Source organism: Bison bison, unplaced genomic scaffold (assembly GCF_000754665.1).
Source record: "Bison bison bison isolate TAMUID 2011002044 unplaced genomic scaffold, Bison_UMD1.0 scf7180017864383, whole genome shotgun sequence".
Lineage (NCBI taxonomy): Eukaryota > Metazoa > Chordata > Mammalia > Artiodactyla > Bovidae > Bison > Bison bison.
The window spans coordinates 5,673,262-5,687,423 of NW_011494955.1; the positions used below are offsets into that span (position 1 = coordinate 5,673,262).

Here is a 14,162-nt window from a genome sequence, read left to right on the forward strand (position 1 = left end):
CCGATCCCCGAGGCGCGGCCACCCCGCCGGGACCGGGCTCACGCCGGGCCCCTGGGGACCCGAGCCCTTTCCCAGGAGGGACTGGATTCGGGGAGCTCTCGAGGGTCGCACTCCCTTCACCCCCATGTTCTATAGAAGGGAGTGCAGGCTTCCTTCCCCGAGGTTTGGAGATCCACGTTTCTGCCGCTCAGCATGTCCAGGGGTGGGGGTCTTCATTCCCTCCCTCCAGATGCTCCAGCGGGGAGTGTGGAGGGGGGGCGCCTTTTCTCCCGCCAAGATTATGGGGCTTCGGCAATGGGGTCTTTGCTTCTCCGAGGTATCCTGACGTTGAGAGCCCTTGCGCACCATAGATAAAAGGGGAAGGGGGTTTTCAACCTTTCCTTCTGCTCCCTCCTGCAGTTGGGGTGCGTCTTCCCCTCCCTCTCCTTCCTCCCTTTCGTTCTGGGAAAGCGAGTCACATTTCCCCCTCGGGCAGTCCCTTGAGTTCAGTGGGGCCAAACCCCCACCTCCAGTCCACATGCCCGGGGGAAGCTCGGTGGAGGAAATGGGACGAACAGGCCCCTATCTGGAGCTTGGCTTTGGAATCTCTCTAACGCTGGGAAACCTAGTTCCAGAACGGTTAACCTGCATCTAGGTGTATTTGCTTTCTCCCTCGCCACTCCCACCCCACCTTAGGGGGTCCATTCTGTTGGTCACTTTGTGGATGCCTTTCAGGTGACATCCTTGAACGTGCCTCCCACCCCCAAGAGTATTTAAAGACCCCACCACCAGACCAGCTCTTGGCCCTTGGTCAGGATTTATTTACCTTCCCACACAGCCCTCTTCCCAGCCCTTCCCCCTACGTCCTCCCCCACCCTTGCACACCCCTCACCTTCCAACTCCCACAGCCTTCTGCTCCCTGGTAGCACCTCCATCCTTCTCACTCCCAAAGTGGTACCTTTCTGTGGGACATTCAATTGGGTGTCTCGTTTGTGAGGCTTTACGGGCTTGAGGAATGCAGATGAAACCCTAAAATATTTAAGGGAGTCGTCTCAACCCTGTGCTGGCATTGGGGTAGCAGATGAAGGTTATATTTGGCCTTTATATTGGAGTGATTATTGACCCACGGTTGGATACGGGAGAGACCGTCAGGACTGTGTTTGCTCCCGATGTACAAAGCCTGCTGCTCTGACTTCTCGGCAGCCCCTAACCTTCTAGCAGTGGGAGATCAAGTTGTGTTCTGTGGCTCTCTTCTCTCCACCAAAAAATAATGGTTCTCAGGTGGGTTCAGGCTTCTTTTAGAAATGAGACAATCAACCAAAGACATGATCCCACTTTGGCGTCTCACAAACAAGTTCATCCCCTCCAGCCTTGATGTTTGTTTCCAGTGGTGCAGCCTGTGTGGTGGGGTCTTTGTTCACTGGGTAATGCTTCTGCTAAGGCTGTCGTGTGTGTTCCTGGATCTCACTGCTCTGTGGCAGAGGTAACGCGCTGTGGGGTCTGATAGATGTGGTGAAGGTATGTGAACACAGCCTGACATTCGTGGTAAGTTAATGGTTTTCATGAATAATGTATGCTGGGCCTTATTTTGGGGCCATGTTTTTGGAGTGTGTATCATGATGTTATTTCTCTAGAAGGGTAGCAAATAAGGAGATTCAGCCTTCAGGTTTGTCATTTTACATGTGTATGACTAAATCTGTAAATTCCTTCCTTAGGAATTTTTATCCTGTTGCTAATATATCTGAGATTCTTAACAGCCATTTCCCTGTTGGTTTGGTGTAATGTCTGGTGGGATATTTCTTGTTGTCATGAGCTAGTTAAGAATGTTTAATTGATGATCCAACTGGTTCTGAATGGGGCAGGTTCATTTTTTTTTTGTAACCTTCCTGAAATGGATGTTTGTTGGGGTGAGGATGGGTGGGCATAGTAGGGAGTTGGTTTCTTTTTTTGGTTAATTGGAAATTAGGTTGTGTATCCAGCAAACATTCTCGAAGGCCTTCAGACTTGGCCAGACACTACGGTTTTTTCCGGGACACATCTCGTTGCCAATAGTGCATGCTACAGAGACCACTGTTGCAAAAGGCTTAAAGTGAAGCATCAGTTCTGGGAACATAGAGGCTGTGAGATAACTAGAAGTTGATTGCTGTCCTCCCCACGCTTCCTCTGTCGTGCTCCCCTAGGTGGGCCGGGAGGAGCAGCAGGGCCAGGCAACCCTGATGCCTGTGAAGACAGGATGTGAGGACAGGAAGGGATAGGTGTCTGTGTTAAATAGTGAACTAGCAGCAACTTAGTAAAAGGCCAGTGGTACAGAGCGAGAGTTCCAGGTTATAAACTGCATCCGTTTAATAGGTGGACCACATTCTAAGGCCTACCTTTGGCATTGTCACTTCAGTATTTAAAAACGTAAAGCTGAATTAGTAGCAGGAGAACATGACATTCATTTTCTTAAGACAAAAGCTGCAAGGGAGACATTTGAGGTTCTGATGGGAATATTTTGAATTTCTGTGATTAACCCACAATTTAATCTCAGGCCAAGTCTTATACTTTTGTTGAGTGGACATGAGTTTGAAATACAGCAGAAGTGAACTCTTGTAGAGAAAAAGAGAATCTCCGATGAGTTTTGTTAAGAGCTCCTGGAACAGATGTGATTAACACAATAAAATGGCTACTCTGGTTAAAGGTTAGAGCCAGGTGGGGGGAGGAGGCCGCTCTCCAGCCCCAGAACTTTGCTCCCTGACAGGTTGTCCTTGAGTAAGGCACTTCACCTTTCTGTGACTGCCTCAGTTTTGCCTCCATGAAGGCAGGAACTGGTCTGTGTCTCTCTTATTGGGACATTTGTGAGACTGTCTTACTGACAGCCAGTTGGCTGGGTGGTATTTTTAGACACAGTTTCTGACTTCAGTGAACAGGCAATGTTGGGTTACTTTTTATCTTATGGGGCAGAGAGTAGCTCCTGGGATTGAGAGAAGCAACACATGTCACACTGTGGTTAATTTGTTCTCTGTTGCATTTTTTTGTGGACCCCTTTCAGATTTCCTCAAGTTAATTTCTGTCTCTTGACAAGCCCTCACATCCTAGACCTGGCAGCATACCTGTGCTAATCAAAGACAGTCTGGAGGGAGTGACCTGCTTTAGGCTTTATTGGTTTGGCAACGTTTTCATTCTTACGCAACTCTGGGTATGTTTATGGCACCATGTAAGTGTTACATAAGAACATGGAGGCAGAGAGGTGGCCGGAATGGTGCCTGTGAACACAGGAAGGTTAGACTGAGGACTTCATCCGAAAGGACCTTGGAAATCTGCAGTCAGTAAAAGAAGAAGCTGCACTTGGTTTTCCTCTAAAAACCTTTTGAGATGATTGTGTCTTTCAGGTGGACTGCTGTGTTATAAATAGGTTTATTCGCCACCGGTGAGCTAATTGTAACCTTGCTACCAAAATATGAATCAGGAGACAAGGAGACAAGGAGGCGCGCTGCTTCTTCCAGCGTGGCCTGTTGAAGCTGCTTGTTGCATTTTGGAACAGGAGTTGAATTGCGTTGCAGCCTCAGCCTGTTCTCATAATAACTCAGGAGCACAGGGTGTTGAGGTGGAATGGAACTCTCAGGCCGCGGTGCTTGAAATCGTCTTTATTTTTGAAGGTTAAATTAGAATACTGAAGTGGCTCTTTTGTTTTAATTTTGAAATCCGTATTGTTTACGGTTCAGTCTTTGCTCAGAGCCGCGGTGAACATTAATTCTGGAATCCCGCCTCTTTGTCTCGAGCCCTTGTGCTATTTGTCTGTTACAGCAGGAGTTGATGTAAGAGGGTCTTACCTCATTTTCCTCTGTGTGTTCACGAGGAGAAAATCCTGGAGTCCTCTTGCTCATCAGCCCCCTCCGATGCTGGAAGTGCTGAGGGCCTCTGGAGCCCATCAGTTCCACCTGGCCTGGGAGTGCCCAGACCTTTGAAAGATCCGAGCAGGCAGTCCCCTGCAGGCTGTCACTCTGCAGGGGGCCTCATGGCCCGCTGGAGTCCCCTGTCCCGCCTCTTGGGTTTGCTCTCCTCAGCTTCTCTGCCTCATACATGGTTCAGCCTGCAGCTGGGCCTGGAGGCAGCATCTCTGGTCTCGCCTGTTCTCTCTGCCCTCCAGCTTCTCCGTTGTGGGTAAATACCATTCCTAGCGTAGCTTTCTTCTTCCTCTGTAGTCTTGGTCCACCAGCCTCCCTGGCAGTCTTACCTGCTTGTAGGGCATCTCACACGGTGCCACCTCAGGCAGCTGTGGTGTTCTTTTTGGCTTTTTTCTCTCTGCATTTAGTCTGAAGCCTCATTTGTCTTGCTAAATATTTTGAATTTAACATAATGAAAGTAACTGCCTTTCCCTTTAAAGTATCAATCACTCTAATATTTACACAATTACATATAGGAGGTTTCTTTATTCATTTAGTTGGGTGTGTGCCTGGAATGCTTCTTGGCATGAGGAGGCCACAGGGAACAAGAGGGACAAAAATCCCTAACTCCTCATGGAACTTATGATTGCAGAGGCTCAGACTGAAAATAAATGAGTAAACACGGTTATCAGTCATGAGTGCTGTGAAGGAAATAAAACAGGATGGTGTGCCGGAGTGCGCCGGGGGCTGCCACGGCACAGCCCTGTCCACGTCATTGTTCGATCTGTAAAATGGGGCTAACGCAGTCAGGTGGCCTTATTTTCGGTAACTGTTCTGTGAAGCCCAGTTGAACACTGGGTTAGCAAATCCTGGACCGCTGCTGCTGCTGGTTGCTGTGCTTTCATCGGCTGGTCAGCACATCACCTTACGTTGTTTGTGTTTCTGTTTAAAGACAAATTATTTAATATATATGGTTGATTCATTAAAGTTGAGCTCAGGGCCAACGGCGCTATAATGCCTGCCTGAATGAAGCTTGTTCAGTGTATGGATTTTCTCTAAGGTGTGTCACTGTCTTCTCGAGCCTGGGGACACTAGACAGCGTCTCCACACTGCTCTTGGGGCCACCAGCATAAACCACAGAAAGACAGAAAGCTTGGCACTGAACATACCATGAGAAGAACGCATGTTAACAGTATGAGGGCTGAAACAAGCCAGAGCGTTCTTACTCAACCTCCGTGGGAACGTGTGTGTTGGGTGACTCAAATTTGTCACCCCTCTGTGCTCACCTGTGAGTGACCATGAACACTGAGAGTATTGATTTTGGGGTTACAAATAAATTTTAGCAAGTGGACAGATTCACAAATACGGATCCATGAATAATGAAAATTGACTGTATTTTGTTCAAGCAGTGCGATGATTGTGGCAGAGAGAATCATTCCTGTGGAATTCCCAGGACTCCTAGATGGTTTCACTGTACCAGTGTAATGTATACAGTTATAAGTCCTGTTTCTAGCCTGTGAATAAACAGGTATATATATACATATATTGAGAACTGCTGTGGTGATCTAAAGGTTCCTGTAACACGGGCGCTGTTGTAGGTGCAGAGATACACCAGTAAGCAAAAGGAGACGAAATGCTTACCCTCATGAAGCTCACCTTCTGGCAGGTGAAATAGATAATAAAGAAACAAAGTACGAGCTGATTATGTCCACCACAGTCCTCCCCACTGCTCCCTTCTGCCCATGATTTCCAGCCTTAGGTATACACACACTGGTTCTCAGTTACTCAGACATGAATGAAGGTGGTGCAGTTGACCCTTGAGCAACGCGGTTTGAACTCCATGGGTCCACTTACACATGGGTGGGTTTGTTTTTTGGTTTTTTTTCAGTAAATACTAGAGTGCAGTACTATGCAGTACACGGTTGGCAGAATTCACGAATGCGGAACTGCAGATCTAGTGGGGTGATTGTTGAGTTATCTGTGGGTTTTTGACTCTGTAGCGGTCAGTTCCCCTAACCCCTGAGTTGTTCAAGGGTCAACTGTATTGTGAAGGGTTTAAATCAGTTGACCTTCAGATGGGCACGCTGTCATGGTGGACCTGACCTAATCAAGCTGGCCCTTTGAATGCAGAGCATTTTCTAGCTGATTGCAGAAGAGGAAGGCAGTGATGCCCCAGCTAGCTTGGGAGAAAGTAAACATTCAAGTGTGAACTGCCCATGGGAGCCGCGTGACCAGGAATTGCAGGCCAGCTTTAGGAGCGGAGTGGTCCCTGGCCATCAGCGAGTAGGGCAGTTGGGGGGCCCTTATAGTCCTTCATCCACAGGTCATTGAAGTTTGCCAGCAATGAGTGAGATTGAAAGAGGTCCCAGCCCTAGATGAGAAAGCCCCAGCCAATATCAGTCATTCTATGCCTGGACTTCTGACCTACAGAAACTGAAATAGTAAATAGGTATTGTTTTTAAAATGCATGTGGGGTGAGTCAGATGGTTATATGAGGAGAAGGAAAACAGGATTGAGGGATAAGGGCACTCCCCGAGATAGGCTTGAGGCTCCTTGAGACTGGGTCACCCTGCCATCCCGTGGATGGACTTACATGTGGAAAGAAGTCCTGAGACCACATGTGGCTTTCAGCTGCTGCCTGTTACCTTTTCCTAGACATTGTGAGGTTTGGAGGAGAGAGAAGATTGTGGATGCTTTAAATGATTTTGATATGTTGAGGAATTTGTGATTTGAGGGATTTTTATTTTTTAAAAAAGTATTCTTTGTGTTGAGCGCCTCTGTCCCCAGATCGTCATGTATTGTCTTGGTGTACATTTGCACATTACTTTCTACACTTGCAGTAGATAAATTCAGATTCAATCAGTATTCTTTCTTAACATCTCCCTAGGTGTTAGGGAGCACTCCTCAAGCTCAGTGTTGAGGGGGATACTGAGTAAAGAATCTGTCTGTCCTTGCCATTAAGAAGTTTGCGTACAGATTGACTTACGCTTGTTAGAGCAACCATAAAACCACCCAGAGCACAGCCCCTTCTCATTCACTAGGATGACAGCAATAATAAAACCATCAGATTTCCTGAGTGTGTACCATCTACTCAAGGGTAATACTGGGCATTTGTGCTGCATTGCTTACTCTGTACAGCCCTTCTGTGAGCCACTCTCATCCCCATTTTACAGGTGAGAAAACGGGGGCATGGAGGTTAAGCAGCGGGCCTAAAGTCTGACTCCACAGCCCATGCTCAAAATCCTGCACTCTGCTGTGTGCTGTGGTGACTATTAAAGTAGCTTTCCACCCGTCCCCACCTTTCCATCCTGCCGCTGGATTCAGCCATGGAAAGAGCGCCGCCTCTGTCACCTTCATGCAGCCTCCAGGATTGACTCCAGACCTCTTCGCCCGCCATCATGATCCATGCAGTCTGGTCTAGTCTCACTCATTGCCCTTATCTCTGGCTAGAACCCTGGCATTGTCATCCTGTTGCCCATTTACTTGAGACCTCACACGCCTTGTGCTTTTCTTGGTCTTGGCCTTCTCAGCCAAATCCAATGTCCTCCAAGTGTGGGACCTGCTTTGTCTTCCTCCTGTCCCCCAGCCAGTAACTCCATCCTCTCTGCCTTTCCTTTTGGTCCGTGTTCAGTAACAGAGGTTCACACTGGCTTAGAGTTTTCTGCTTCTCCCACTCTCCCACCCTCTACGCCCTGAAAGTTGATCCTAGGAACTGTCTTACATTTTCTTTATATGCCTTTGTTCTATCACAGAGCCTTGTGTGTTTTAGGTACTTAATAATTGAATTCATTCATTTTTTTCCCATCCTCTCAGCAAAATCCTAGGTAAATGATTCCAGTTCTGTCCTGCTGTAATTTCACTGTCTCCTATATATACAGTTTTCATCCTAGTCGCTCAAAAGTGCCAGACATTTGTGCGTTACTGGGAACGTCATAATCTCTACCTCACCTCTTCATCTCTGTTGAATCCACTATCTGCCCATTTTACTTGAGATAAATTTGATCTCAACCTCATTAGGTGTTTTTTGGTGTTTTTGGTGGTTTTTTTTTTTTCTTTCAGCTGTGCCACGCGCAGCACGTGGGATTTTAGTTCCCCAGCCAGGGATCAAACCCGTGCCCCCTGCAGTAGAGGCACTGGAAGTGTGGCATCTTGACCACCAGACCACCAGGGAAGTCCTCAACCTCGTTAGTTTTATTCTCCATCCTTGCTGATTTTTTTCCCTTCATTGTCCTAGTTGTCTGAAACAACCATTCCTATCCCTCTTCTCAGAACTGACGTGCACTGTCACCTCTCCACACATCGTAGTGTAGTAAGTAGGTCAGGAAGCAAATACAAAACACCACTGATAAATACTCTCCCCTGCTCTAATGAGCCAGGAGTGTGTCTGTTTAAGTACAACAAAGAAAGAAAACAGAAGGTTGTACATGTCAACATAAACTTGTGGGTAAAGGAGAAATACCAAGTGGCTAGCAGACAGTGAATGTGATGGCTGAGTTTGTACACTTAGGTCCCAGGAACACGGGACATGCTCTGCCATAGTGATGCCTCTCCTTCCAGCTTTACCTTGACATTCCCTTGGGCAGCAGGTGGGCCCTTGCTGGATGCTCAGGCATTTACAGCCAGCCATAAATTAAGTCGCAATGACAGGTCTCCTTAGCATAAACATCAAACGTCTCTTTTGAGTGAGAACAAAGCTTTCATTCTCTAGACCTGAGGCTTAAGGGTGAACTTGTTTAAACAGCTCTCTGGGGTTGGGTTTGTCTCCAAGTAGAATGTCAGAAAGGCAGTTTGTAGAATAGATACAGTGTGGAGCTGGCTTTTCAAACACCTTTCTCTTATGCAAACCCCACTCTGAGACCTTTTCCCAGATTGAAATTAAATACCAAGCTTATCAAATGTCTTATTGTTAAATCTGTGCTTTTTTTTTTTTCCTTTCATACAAATAGCTTCCTTTATTAAGTCAGCTAGAAGTGCTTTTTACCAGTACACTCTTTGGGTACCACCAGCTACACATGTAAAATTGGACTTTAGTATGGCTCTTTGGTACTTGAGAGTTTTTGTTTTATTTTAGTGTATTTTTACAGTCTAATTTTGATGATTGTGAAAACTGAAAATGCACCTCGAATCTCTGTTACCAATAGCACCCAATTACTTTATTTCAGTGTAGCAGGGCTTTCCTTCCTGGTGCTGTTGTCGGCTCCCCAGCCTTTCTGGAGAAACAGACATTACCTCTACTTTGTATAGTGTAGTGCCAGACACCTCCATTTTTAAGCCCAATTCAGGATTTTTGTAAACATTTTGACAGTTGTCTAGATCAGTAGTTACTGAAAAACTTTTTCTTTTTTCTGTCTTCTTAAAGCAGTAAAAACCTTTCAAAAATGAAAATGTGGAAACACATATAAAACAGATAAAAGCATGTCCTCTCTGGCAGAGCCCCCTGCCCTCTCAGATGGCTAGGCTGAGAGCTGCTGAATGAGATTATTAAGCACAGTGCTGTGTGTGGGCACTGTGCTGGATACCAGGGAGAAAATGAAGACAAGAAGGACTCTGGTTCCCCGCTCTAGGAGTTCACGGGTTCCTGGGACATGTGAGAGCCTACAGACTTGGGAAGGACACAGAACAACACTGTACCTTCATTTTGGGGGGTCCGCATGTGTTGGGTTTTTGTTGGTTTTGTTCTGTAGTTGAGAGTGTATTATACATACTGCTTTTTAGAGATTTATGGTATTTTTAAAGCTGTGGTAAAACACATATAACAATTTTTAAGCATTTTAAAGTGTATAAGTCAGTGAAGTACCTTCATGATGTTAGGCAAACCATCACCTCTCTAGTTCCGGAACTTTTTCTTTACCTTGAAGGAAACCAACCTAGTAACCCATAAAGCCAGCATTCCCCATCTTCTCCCCTCTGCAGCCCCTAATAACCACTAATATGCTTTCTGGATGTTTAATATAAATGGACTCGTACAATATGTGGCTTCTTTCAATTAACATAATGTTTTCAAAGTTCATCCACGCTGTAGTAAATATCAGTAGTTTATTCCTTTTTATAGCTGACTAATACTCCATCTGATGAGGGTACCACATTTTGTTTATCCACTCTTTGTTCAGTGGACATTTGGGTTTCCACCTTTTGATGGTTGTGAATGGTGCTGTTAGGAACATTTGTGTACAAGTTTTTGTGTAAACGCTTGCTTTCATTCTTGTGGATATATTGCACTGGGCGTGGAATTGCCAGGTTGTATGGTGATTCAGTGTTTAACCTACTGAGGAGCCACCAGGCTGTTTTCCCCATACAGGAGCTGTACCCGTGTGCGATGCTACTATCAGTGTGTAGAGCTCCAGTTCCCTCTGAATCTGCACCAGCATTTTCTTATGGCCTTCCTAGTGGGTGTAAAGTGGTATCTCATTGTGGTTTGGTTTCTGTTTGTTTTTGTTTTTCTATCAAATGTGATTTTTATTTGGCTGACAAGCACTTTTCTACAGATGCACTCTTGGGACATCACATGGCAAAAACAGAAGCTTTTTCTCTAGTTTTTTTCCCCCCCTCTTTTTTTACCTTATTAAAAATGAGATTGGTCCTAAAAATATAGAAAGAAATATAAATTCACCAAAAAACTGTACCTTATCAGAAAGTCACTAAAATACCACATTTGGTTATATGTGGTTTTGGTTTACATTTGGATTTGACATTCATTTGCATTTGATATCATGTTGACCATCTTTTCATGTACTTTTTGGTCATTTGTATATCTTTTTTGGAGAAACGTCCATTCAAATCATTTGCTCATTTTAAAATTATTTTTTGTCATCAAGTTTTAAGAGTGAGTTCTTTACACATTCTGGATACAAGACCATTATTAGATGCATGATTTTTGAATATTTTCTCTCATTCTGTAGGTTCTCTTCACACTGTCTTGATATTATCCTTTGAGACACAAAAGTTTTTTAATTTGGTGAAGGCCAGTTCATCTGTTTTTCTTTTGTTGCTTGTGTTTTAGCTGTCATATCTAGGAGCCCATTGCCAAATCCAAGGTCATGAAGATTTACCCTTATTTTCATTTAAACAATTTTAGAATATAAACTTTAGCTCTTATATTTTGGTCTTTGACTTACATTGAATTAATTACATTACTTACATTATGTAATAACTTATATTAATTAATCTTGGTGTGTGGTGTGAAGGGTCTGACTTCATTCTTTTGCATGTGGATTTCTGTTTGTTGAAGACTAGTCTTCCCACCCCCAAAATGTTTTAGACAGTCTTGTGGAAAATCAGTTGATGATATATAGATCTGTTTCTGGACTCTCATTTCTGTTTCATTGATTTATAGTCTGCACTTAGGCCAGTTTCATACTGTTTTGATAGCTGTAGCTTTGTAGTAAGTTTGAATTAGGTAGTGTGAGTCCTTCAACTTTGTTCTCTTTGTTTTCCCTCTCCCAAGATCATCTTGGCTTTTCAGGGTCACAGAGTTGTGTAGGATTGTGGTCTTTGTTCTATCCCAAGAAAGCTGTAGGGAGTTTGGATATGGTCCAAGGAAGAATAATTAAAAAGATCACAGGTTGTAATAGGCTGTTCTCATCAGTTTGGGCTGTGTGATGGATGCTGTCATCTGGAAAGAGGAGGGCTCAGACGCAGCTACGATCAAGTTGTGAAGTCATGAAGAGTAAGGGGGGAGGGGGCACAGGCTGATTTGGGCACCAAATCTTAACTCTTGTGAAACTAGAAGGTTGCCCAGTGAAGTTTGGAAGAGGCAGGTTTAGTATCCCTAAACAGGACAATGTGCCACCCTAAACTGATGAAACTTACCATCCCCAAGGAGTATATGTGTATGTGTGTACACACACACACACACACGTATAAGCCAAAAATCATAGATGCTGTAGCTTTAAAATGTCACGAACCTTCACGTACCAGGATGAATGTGGGTGTTCTGTGGCTGCCTCTTACCTTCTGAGCTTGGTGCCTCCACCTTGCCCCCCCACACCCTCTCTGCTGGTGATGTGGGCTGAAGGGCAGTGAGTTTAGCCACTTGGTTCTTGGGAATTTCTAGTTGTTGGGACAACAGCCTTGACTGAGTGTCCTCCAGAGTATGCCATGGGCAGGAGAGAGGGTTCTGCGTGGGGCTGTCTTTGCTCAGACCCAGCGTTTTAGTGGCTCCATAATATGCAGCGAGACAGAGTCTGCCCAAGTCGGGACTTGTCAGCCTTCCTCCAAACACAGCCTCGCTCCCAAATTAAATTTGCTTTGATATTCTACCACGGACCACCTTCTCATCATACTTTGAAAACATGTTCAAATCCTGCCATAATGTCTTTAGTTCAGGTTTGACTAGCTTGTTCATATCAAAATGCTATGCTAGTGAGAGTTTCACTCTGACCACTTTTCACCTGCTTTTGTGCCTCCTCTGTGACTGGGTTTCCTAATTGTGTTATTTCTGACGCTTTGGTCAGGAACACGGAGTGTGTTAGGTATGTGCTGTTTGTGTACATGTGTGTAGGCTGATTTCACCTGATGAGTCACTGTGAAACATTATAAATGGCTGTTATCAGTAGTCCAGATTGAGTTTTTCAAAGAAATCAAAAGCTAAATTTGTGATTTAGTGTACTAGAAAAGTTTTAGTAAATTCAGATTTTTTTTTTTTTGGCCATGCCACGTGGCTTGCTGGAGCTTAGTTCCCTGACCAGGGATTAAACCTGGGCCCATGGCAGTGAAGTGCAGAGTCCTAGCCACTGGATTGCCAGAGAATCCCATAATTCAGATGTTTTTATACTTTTATGATCACTTCGTTTCAATGAAAAATGAATATTAACAGAAGACGATTTAGAGACCAGTCTTTCTTGGGTCTTCCCTGATGGTCCAGTGGTTAAGAGTCTGCCTTGCAATACAGGGGATGTGGGTTCGATCCCTGGTTGGGGAACTAAGATGGCACATGCCACGGGGCAACTAAGCCCACCAGTAAATGAAAAAATGTTTAAAAAAATGGTTAAGACTAGTCTTTCTTTAAAGTTCAGGAAAAGGTATGTGGAATTAAAGCAGAACTTCCCAGTGTTGAATCAGTGATCCAAGCAACGTGAATTTAAAAACAAACTAGATTCAGATTTCAGCTGGAGGATTTTGGAGCTTATCTGGTTTAGCCCCTTCTTTCTGGTTAGTGATGAGGAAAATGATGTTCAGGAAGGTTAAAATGAGTTGCCCAAAACCACGCAACTAGTTACTGGCAGAGCTGAGACTCAAACAGCAGTTCCTTGCTGTGGTCTTGCTGTAATCTGGCACTTCCTAATTAGTGGTTAGAGAGACATGTCGTACGTGAATGTGTTTACTTGAGTTTTACACTGAAGGGAGTGATTAAAATTTATTGAATATCTATTTGCTTCGAATTTTTTAAGTCTCATTATTGTTCAGTTGCTATGTCCTACTCTTTGCAACCCCCGTGAACTGCAGCATCCCTGTCCTTCACCATCTCCCAGAGTTTGCTCACACTCATGTCCATTGAGTCGGTGAAGCCATCCAACCATCTCATCCTCTGTCACCCCCTTCTCCTCCTGCACTCAATCTTTCCCAGCCTCAGGATCTTTTCCACTGAGTTGGCTCGTAAATCTCTTATTTCGTGTAATTCTTACATAGTCCTGTGAGGTAATTAACAGCCCCACTTTTCAGATTAGGCAGCTGGGGTGCAGAAAGGTTACTGACTCGTTCAAGGTCATGTGACTGATAGAGCTGGTGTTTAAGCCCTGGGTCTGTGTGACCTGCTCCTGCCATGTTCCCCTGCTGTGGCTCTGGAGAGAGTAACAGAAACCTCACAGGGGCGTGGGCAGTGGTGATGGCTATCTCAAAAATACCCTTTTCAGACTTCTCACTCCCTTGGTATAAAGTAGACCTGTACACAGATGTAGGCAGCCTTCTCAGAGGACCAACAGCACTCGGCAGATGTGGGCTGATCTTCAAACCGTCTCTGTCACATATATGGTATTTTCTGGCTGGGTTGCCGAGGCCCAGATAGAGTCAGGGACTTGCCCAATCCCTTATCACAAAGCCGCATGGCCCCGCTCCCAGTTCCGTTCTTCGTCCCGTCTAGCATAGATTTCACCACTTTTGTTCTTTCCTGTCTTACACCAAGATTGTTTAAGTACTTCCCAAAAATAATGAGCCACGTGTGGGTGTGCTCGTCCTCCAGGATGAATCACTGTGAAAGAGGCCGTGAACCAGGGAAAGGGGAGCGCATGTCTGGGAGCAGGGGCTCTGCTTCCCCGGCTGCTAATTGACAGATTCCGAAGGGAGCTGCTTTTCCAGAGGCGGGCGCGGGGCTGGGCCGCG

At 45.1% G+C, this 14,162-nt stretch overlaps 1 protein-coding gene across 2 annotated transcripts in view; it reads left to right on the top strand.

Moving 5' to 3' along the window:
- The first annotated feature begins 66 nt into the window (after window positions 1-66).
- ACVR1B (activin A receptor, type IB) overlaps window positions 67-14,162 on the top strand; it is a 31,585-nt gene continuing 17,489 nt past the window's right edge. The window contains exon 1 of one of the 2 annotated variants that reach the window (XM_010857861.1): window positions 67-1,524. The gene's annotated coding sequence lies outside the window, so the exon portion shown is untranslated. The remainder of the gene's footprint in view (window positions 1,525-14,162) is intronic. The other variant, XM_010857862.1, reaches the window with a different exon arrangement.